Source organism: Camellia sinensis, chromosome 3, assembly GCF_055761805.1.
Source record: "Camellia sinensis isolate YWXY chromosome 3, ASM5576180v1, whole genome shotgun sequence".
NCBI lineage: Eukaryota > Viridiplantae > Streptophyta > Magnoliopsida > Ericales > Theaceae > Camellia > Camellia sinensis.
Window position 1 is genome coordinate 173877139 of NC_138963.1, and position 8011 is coordinate 173885149.

General features: G+C 31.6%; 2 long non-coding RNA genes across 4 annotated transcripts; one reads left to right on the forward strand and one right to left on the reverse strand.

Moving 5' to 3' along the window:
• The first annotated feature begins 2493 nt into the window (after window positions 1-2493).
• On the forward strand, window positions 2494-4990 carry LOC145821196 (uncharacterized). Of its 3 annotated transcripts, none has more exons than XR_014363225.1 (3): window positions 2494-2775; window positions 3087-3219; window positions 4498-4990. It is a non-coding gene; the product is annotated as an uncharacterized LOC145821196 (long non-coding RNA). The 3 variants fall into 3 exon arrangements; XR_014363226.1 differs by having other exon boundaries at window positions 2494-2718; XR_014363227.1 differs by having other exon boundaries at window positions 2608-2734.
• A 448-nt stretch (window positions 4991-5438) lies between these two features.
• Window positions 5439-7689, reverse strand: LOC114280280 (uncharacterized). The gene is made up of 2 exons (XR_003635517.2): window positions 7425-7689; window positions 5439-5772 (listed from the first exon to the last, which is right to left on the reverse strand). It is a non-coding gene; the product is annotated as an uncharacterized LOC114280280 (long non-coding RNA).
• Window positions 7690-8011: the final 322 nt, after the last annotated feature.

The following is an 8011-nucleotide window of genomic DNA, read 5'->3' on the forward strand; positions in this document are numbered from 1 at the left end:
GATTTGACTTATTAATCTGAACTTGGGATTAATTAAGGCCTATAGAAATTATTAGCGACCTGAGCGTTTCCTTCACTGATATATCATTCTCTTTATTGAAACCAATTCAAAAAGTCCATTGAAGCCTGAATTTGAACCTTTTCTTTTTTCTTTTTTTTATTGATATTTTAAAGCTTATTCTATAGGCTTAAGGGTATTATGAAAAGAGTTTGTTAATTAAAATCATTTCCTTTAAAAGTAAATTTTTTGAAAAGATTTCTCATTCATATCTCAATATCGGTTTGATTTAACAAAACAAATCAAAATTGGGCAAAGGGGTGACTACTGGTCGTCCACTTGGACAACCTCTCGGATGACCGCCCAAATGTTTAGCCATGGGCAATTCGCTCTCTGATTTTAGTGTTTAAATAATATTGGAGGGAAAATATAATGTACCTGTTTGGCAGAACTTAAAGAAGCTTATTTCAGCTTTCAGCTTAATTTAAGCTATTTTGATGTGTTTGGTTTAACTTATAGCTTATAGCTTATAGTTTTTTGGAAGTCAGAAATCAGCTTATTCTTTGAGTGGGGCAGGAGATACTTAATTTATAAGTCAGAAATCAACTTATGCTCATAGTTATAAGTTATAAGCTGTTTAGGCATAAGATATAATTACTTTCTCACAGCTCCACTAAACAATGCCAATATAATGCTTGGCTTGGCTTAGCGGTCAAGGTAGGGTGATTTTTGTCATGGCTTCAATTCCTTTTTAGCAACATGGTTTTTATTTTATTTTTTTTTGTATGGATGATGATGTCAACATAATGCAATGATTACGGTGGATGGAATATTGTTTGAAAATTGACAACGATTACGGTTGATGGAATATTGTTTGAAAATTGACAGAATATTCTTTGACTTCTAAAATTTGCAATTTGGTCCAAACGATTTAGAAAGTTATGGTATGGCCCAAATTTTGGGACAATTCAACGAAGGTCGGTCCTAATTAAACGGGCCATTCCAGACATAACGGCGAGGTTAGAATTGTGAAATTTTGAATATTTTTTTATTATTGCATTTGTATTTTGTATATAACATCTTGCATATTTATAGTTTTAGTATCTCGTTTGTACATATTTTGTTTTTATTATATATAGTATCCTACCATGCAGCTACATACTTAAGTGATATATCTCTATGAATGCCAGTGGATAGAGGTTGTGTCGTTCAATTTAGAATAATATTGATTTTCATTCTTGTAAACTCAATTTCTTTAAGTTGTACATCTTCAAAAAACAATTCGAAATATTTGAAATCAAATTGTTTCAAAACAAATGACACAATCTATATTTGTTTTGTTTCACATAGTAATTTTAAAGATTTATCAAATAAATTAGAATATGAACACATAAAATAAATAAAAATCATATCATGATTTAGTAGAGGCCGATCTTTTGTTCGGGTAAGCGAGGGTGCTCAATTAATGACCTTGTTCCTTCGTACCTAAGGTTCCAAGCCAAGCATCCTTACTTACGATGAACAGTGATCTTGGCATAAGTCACGGGTTTCCTAATCTTCTCAAAATATGAGGTGGTTACTCTAAGATCTAGTAATGTATTTTATTTCTGGCAAATAATTTGTAATAAAATAGAATTTCTATAAAGTTGTCAAATCTGAACCCACATTTACGTTTCACATTGTACTCATGAGATTAGATCAAAGAGACTAAAAGTCTAAATTGTTTAACGTACACGGGTACCCTCCGGCAGTGTTACAAGTTAATATTGTATTTTTGTTGTTAAACTCTTTCTCTTATTATAGGAGTGTGGGTGAGGTTAATTATTATGTTAATGGTGATTTTTTTTCTATAAATTAGATTAAATTTGACTGTCAATTGACTACTCCAAATGTTACTACATCCACAAAACATCCTTTTTTTATAGTTAAAAATAATAATAATAATAAGGTCAAGTTTGGCATATTACAAAAATATCAAAAAGTTAAAAAGTTACTCAAAAAATTAAAAAGTTAATACTATTCACCAAAAGTCAACAATTACGGCTACACAATTCAAAATTCTAATTTTTTCTTACAAATCAATTTTTATAATTTTTTATTACACATTTTTTCATAAAAAATCAAAAAGTTAACTCAAACATCTATATTTTCTTCCTTAATTTTTTAGTTCAAAAAGACAAAAAATACACTTATTTAGGACACCCTAAACAACCCCTAATAATAATAATAATAATAATAATAATAAATAAATAAATAAATAAATAAGAAGAAGGAGAAGAAACTACTTGATAGTATAAAAAAAATATAAAATAATCGGGAATTTATTGGGGGAGTGCATAGAAAAACACGACGCGAAGGAAACTGATGACATCACATGTTGTGGAACCCAGACATATGAGAGACCACCTCTTATTTATCTTCCTAGTCTCTTTCCTATTTGCTAGTTTTTCTTCATAAATCCTTAAATCATGTTTCATCCCAAAACCATGTTCTAGAAGAGTCCGGATCTTCTGCCATACATTCCTGCCATACATTCCTGCAGTGCTATACAAAACGACGTCGTTTTGGCGTTAAATTCAAATTTTTTTTTTTTCCATTTCTCTCTCAATCGTTGAGACAGCCCTAACCCTTCAAGAGTGAGCCGACTCGAACGGTTCCTCTGACGCAGAGGAGGGTGAGCAACGACGACTCCGGAGGCGACAGCGGCTGCAGCTGGGCGAGGTGAGGCGGCTGTGAGGTCTCCTCTTCTATCTTCATTCTCATGTGGTGCTTAAATATGTATGTATATATATATATATATGGTTTATATGTATATATATGTATATGATTTCTTTATTTGAATTTCTTTTTGATTTCTTAAATGGGTTTTGTTTAAGTGGTTTGATTTCTAAGATTTTATGGGTTTGATTTTTAGGGTTTGAGTTCTTGTTGATTTCGTAAATGGGTTTGTTTTCTAGGGGTTTTTCCCCCTATTTTCCCCTTTACAGTTTCTCCTTCCAAAAAATAGGAATCCAAAAATCAAATTGTATGTATGATTTTTCATTTGAGCATCTTCCTAATTACATTTTGCTGGTATATTTTCATTGTAGGAAACACCTTTTTAACATGATAAATGATCTTCCAACAATATTTGAAGTTGTGACAGGGACGGCCAAGAAACAAGTGAAGGAGAAGTCATCAGTCTCAAATCACAGCAATAGCAAATCTAAGTCAAATTCTAAGGTAGGAAAGTATTTCTACTTTTCTAATTTTTCAATCCCACTACATAAACCGAAGTTGTTGGTTAGATAATTTTGGTTTGTTGTGCATTACTTAAACAAGATATGGTTTGTGTTGTCAAAATGGCACATATATATGATGTGTATGTAGTTAGGCCTCAATGAATTGTGTTAGTATAATGTTCATTTCTTAGTTCACTATTTGATTGAGCTGATTCACAATTGTTGTTTTTAATGAATGAAATTGTTATATGTCTCAAAACAGAGCAGTTCAATTTTTTCCACTTCATATGAGTGTGTGTGTGTGTCATTGGAAATTAATTTTGTTAAATCTATAATCCTGGACATTTGGGTTGAAGCCATAGACACAATGTTGATGAGTTTACCGTGATGTGTAAATTTGAGCTTTTTTTTTTTTTTTTCTTTTTGCGAAAGATTTTGTTAAATTTTCATGGACATCTTTCTAGGACATTTTGTTAAATTTTCATGGACATTTTGTTAAATTTGAGCTTGTTCTTTTTGCGAAAGATGTGTAAACTAGGAAGCCATGGACATCTTCCTAGTTGTTTAGGGTGAAAGATTTTGTCCCTAAATTTTCATGCCCCTATCCTAAAACACTAATGATTGTTAAATTATGTTAAAAATTATTGATATATGATTTATTGGTTAAAATTTTGGGAGGAAAGATCCCGTGCTGATTTTAAGAATATTTTTTATGCAAAGCCACGAAATTCTTAGACTAACTCAAAGGAAAGGGATTTTTTTTTTTTTTTTTTTGTAAGTTTTCTATTTGTCACACAATTGGCTCTAAGCATGTGAAATAATAAGCCATACACAAATATATTTATAAGCCATAAGTTTTCTATTTGGTTCTATTTGTCACACAAAAAAAAACTAAACTAAACTAAACTCTTAATAAATATGCAAGTGAAATAATAAGCCATACACAAATAGAGAGATTTTATGGAAAAATATATGTAAAATAAGACATACACACAGAGAAATTCGATAAAAATCTAGCCAACTTTAATTACATTGTTAACATTAGGTGAACCTCACGTGTACGAGTTATCATTTATTTTATTTTTATGTTTTATTTTGTTAAAATGTTACGTGTTTATCAAGCTGGGTTAGATGAATTAATGAATGAACATGATAAATTAGGTAGATGAGAAAGATGTGTTTATATTAATTGATTGACTAAGAGACGGGTATGATTCGATATAAACCCGCTGAAAATTTTCATTTTTTTACTCGTCCTCACTTCTATCATTGAATACAGGTGCCCAACCAAGGTAATTTGACAGTGGAACATACTCTATGCGGCCATGAAAACCCTGTTTCTTTTCTCTCTACGGTCTTGACGACTCCGTGATAGCGACAAAATAGAGCATCTGCATATGGATTGCTGCTTCTCATATCAACTACGATTCATCGTCATCAATTCATTTCATGATCAAGCGTCGTCGTCGTTGATCTCCAAGCATGTTTTGTTCAAGTTACTGATGCTAACTGGTTGAAACAATCTTCTGATGATATTCATGTGAAACGAAGCAATTTTGGAAAATATCATTTTCATAGTTTTTATTTTTCTTATTTTTCTACTTCTATTGTATTAATGGAATTGCAAATTTGAATGAGTCATAGGAAATTGTTTAATAAAAAAAAATTTAGTCTGTCATATATTTTTATGCAATTTTGATTATGACTGAATGAGATTTGTAGAACAGGTTTGTTATATATCATTGTTTTATTAAAAAATTTAGTCTGTCACATATCTTTGGCCTTTGCTTTATCTTTCTATCTTCATCTTTGCCTTGATATGAACAATTAATTGATTGAATGTTAATTGATTTCAGCTTTATTATGTTAATTGACAGAATGTTTCGGTTTAATTGCCTTGATGTTAATTGATTTCAACATTGTGTTAATTGACTGAATGATAAACTAAGGATGTAGAGTGCTCAAGTTTTCCAACATTAAACTGGACTGTTTGTTTTTTCCATTAAAATTCTCACTTGGAGTGAGCTTGGTTGTTTCTATGGCATTTCATCTATGTATTGGACAATCATAAAAAAGACTTAATATTTGTCAAGATGGCAAGAACAACACTGACATACATTCTCAACCATTTCAATAATAGCAACAACAGCATTTCAAAATTAACATTTTTCGAAATCTCTAAATTCCCAACTATTTCAATAATAGCAACAGCATTTCAAATTTCACAAATTTCAAAAGTTCTATATTCCCAACCATTCCAAAAATCAAACTAGTCAATTACAACATTGAAACATAGTTACTTCATAATTAAAATAATAGCAATTACAAGTAACACCAATTACACATTCAAAGGTTTATTGCTTGTTGCATCTTCGTGGTCAAAAATCAAAGTTGTCCACTAACACTCTCAGTTTCTTACAAGTTCACTTTGCAATAGCACAACTCTTTCTCCTATAATTCCATCACTTCTTTGTGTTGCATTTGTAGGACACATTACTCATTGCTGGTATAGAACTCCACATTGATAAATAGTACACTTTGTTGGGCTGCAACCCTGCAAAAAAAAAAGAAGAAAAAAAAAAAAAGAGCTCAAATTTACACATCAGAGCAAAGTCATCAGTATTGTCAAGTAATCTCCCCTTTCTTTCTGGAAAAGTTAAATGTCTTCCGAAAACAGAATCAATATGCTGCAAGTTCTAGGTAAAGTTTCAATCTCAAAATACAGATTTGTTAATGTAATTGGCAATGAATTCCCAGATCTGTAGGTTCACAAAGCAATAATGTGAACACACAAGCTTTATCATGTTTTATGCAAGGTAGTTAAGAAACAGAAAATTCATAGGTTCAGCCATCACTAAAATGGACCTAGAGATTGATGAGTGAATAGACAAGAAAAGAAATAATTACAAAAAATAAATAGATAAGAAGGTAAAAAAAAGCATCAGTTGGTACAAGAGTTTTATGCAAGCTGCATAGAAGACCAAATTTGTTGCCCATGTATGGAGAAATTAATTCAGCTGAAGGTGCTATGAGATATGTTGGGCCCCTTCATAGAGTGGAATGAGAACAAGAAGTTGTAGCCAAAGACAATTTTCAGGACAAGACTATAAATTTTGTACATACAATCTATTTTCATAGAGTGGAATGAGAACAAGAAGTTGTAGCCAAAAAGAAATCTCACTAATATTTTGTATATACAATCTATTTCGTATATATATCCCCCATGTATTGATTCCATTTCTCAAAGCTTCCACCCAAACCCAATTTCAATTCATATTCCACATCTTCTATATTTATCTCAACAAATTCAATCAGATGAAGATACACAAAAAAATAAATAAATAAATAAATAAAAAAGAATACCAGTGATCCAAGAGGATCAAACCCTTTAAAATAACACAAATCAAAACAAGCAATTAAACAATACCCACAAGTCAACGAGTGGCACAAATAAAAAAAACCAACATATACACAAATGGGTTTGAAGCTTCCTTGAGCGGAGTTGACATAACCCATTTTTGGGTGAGAGACAAGATCGACCCCATTAAGAGTTTGTTTTTTGATTGTTGATAACTCTTCTTTGAACAGGGCATTTCAGAGCTTCTTTTCTATGAGCAAAATCTGATTAGACTGTTAATACAAAGCATCATGGTTCATACACTTGAAGCTATCAGAGTGGGTACCATTGGAACAATCAGTGCTCTGATTACCCATGAACTAGATGATTCATACACTTGATGATTCAGAGTGGGTACCATTCATACACTTGATGATTCATAGGCTTGAAATACCAATCTTAAAAGTCATGAATATTCCTTTTTCCAAACAATTTCATACCTATGTTACAGTTCAGTGCTTAAAATTGGCTACTTTAAATTGATTGTTGCAATATTATAACAAAAACTACTACTCTTTTTATCAACTAAGCATGATGATGGTGCTCCCGAACTAATGAGAGCACTAGTAATGGGGTTCAGTTCAGACCATTCCTCTGTTCTTGTAAATTGATTAGGGCTTTGAAACTGATGAGAGAGAAGGGAAAACCTCTAAAAATCAAACCCATTTACGAAATCAAGAAGAGATCAAACCTTAGAAATCAAGCCCATAAAACCCTAGAAATCAAACCACTTAACAAAACCCATTTAAGAAATCAACAAGAAATTCAAATCAAGAAATCAAATATATACATACATATTTAAACACCACTTGAGAATGAAGATGGAAGAGGAGACCTCACAGCCGCCTCACCTCGCCCAGCTGCAGCCGCTGTCGCCTCCGGAGTCGTCGTTGCTCACCCTCCTCTGCGTCAGAGGAACCGTTCGAGTCGGCTCACTCTTGAAGGGTTAGGGGCTGTCTCAACGATTGAGAGAGAAATGAAAAAAAAAAAATAATTTGAATTTAACGCCAAAACGACGTCGTTTTGTATAGCACTGCAGGAATGTATGGCAGGAATGTATGGCAGAGGATCTGGACTCGGTTCTAGAATCGCTGAATAAAATTCTTAATTGTATGATTTAACGATTAATTATTCTGTTTGATTTTGAATTTTTTAATTATTTAGATTCATCTAATCTAGATTTATTTAAAAGGTAAATAAATATTTGTGAAGAATTTTTTTTAAAAAAAAAATTAATAATAAAAAATTTATAAAAATATATTGAATTTTTATATATTTTTAGAGAATTTTAAAAATAATTTTCACATATTTTGGCAGCATGGTGGTGGTTGATGGCGATGATAGAACTAACAATGATGATCGTCGTGACCATGGTGATGGTGATGGTGATAGTGAT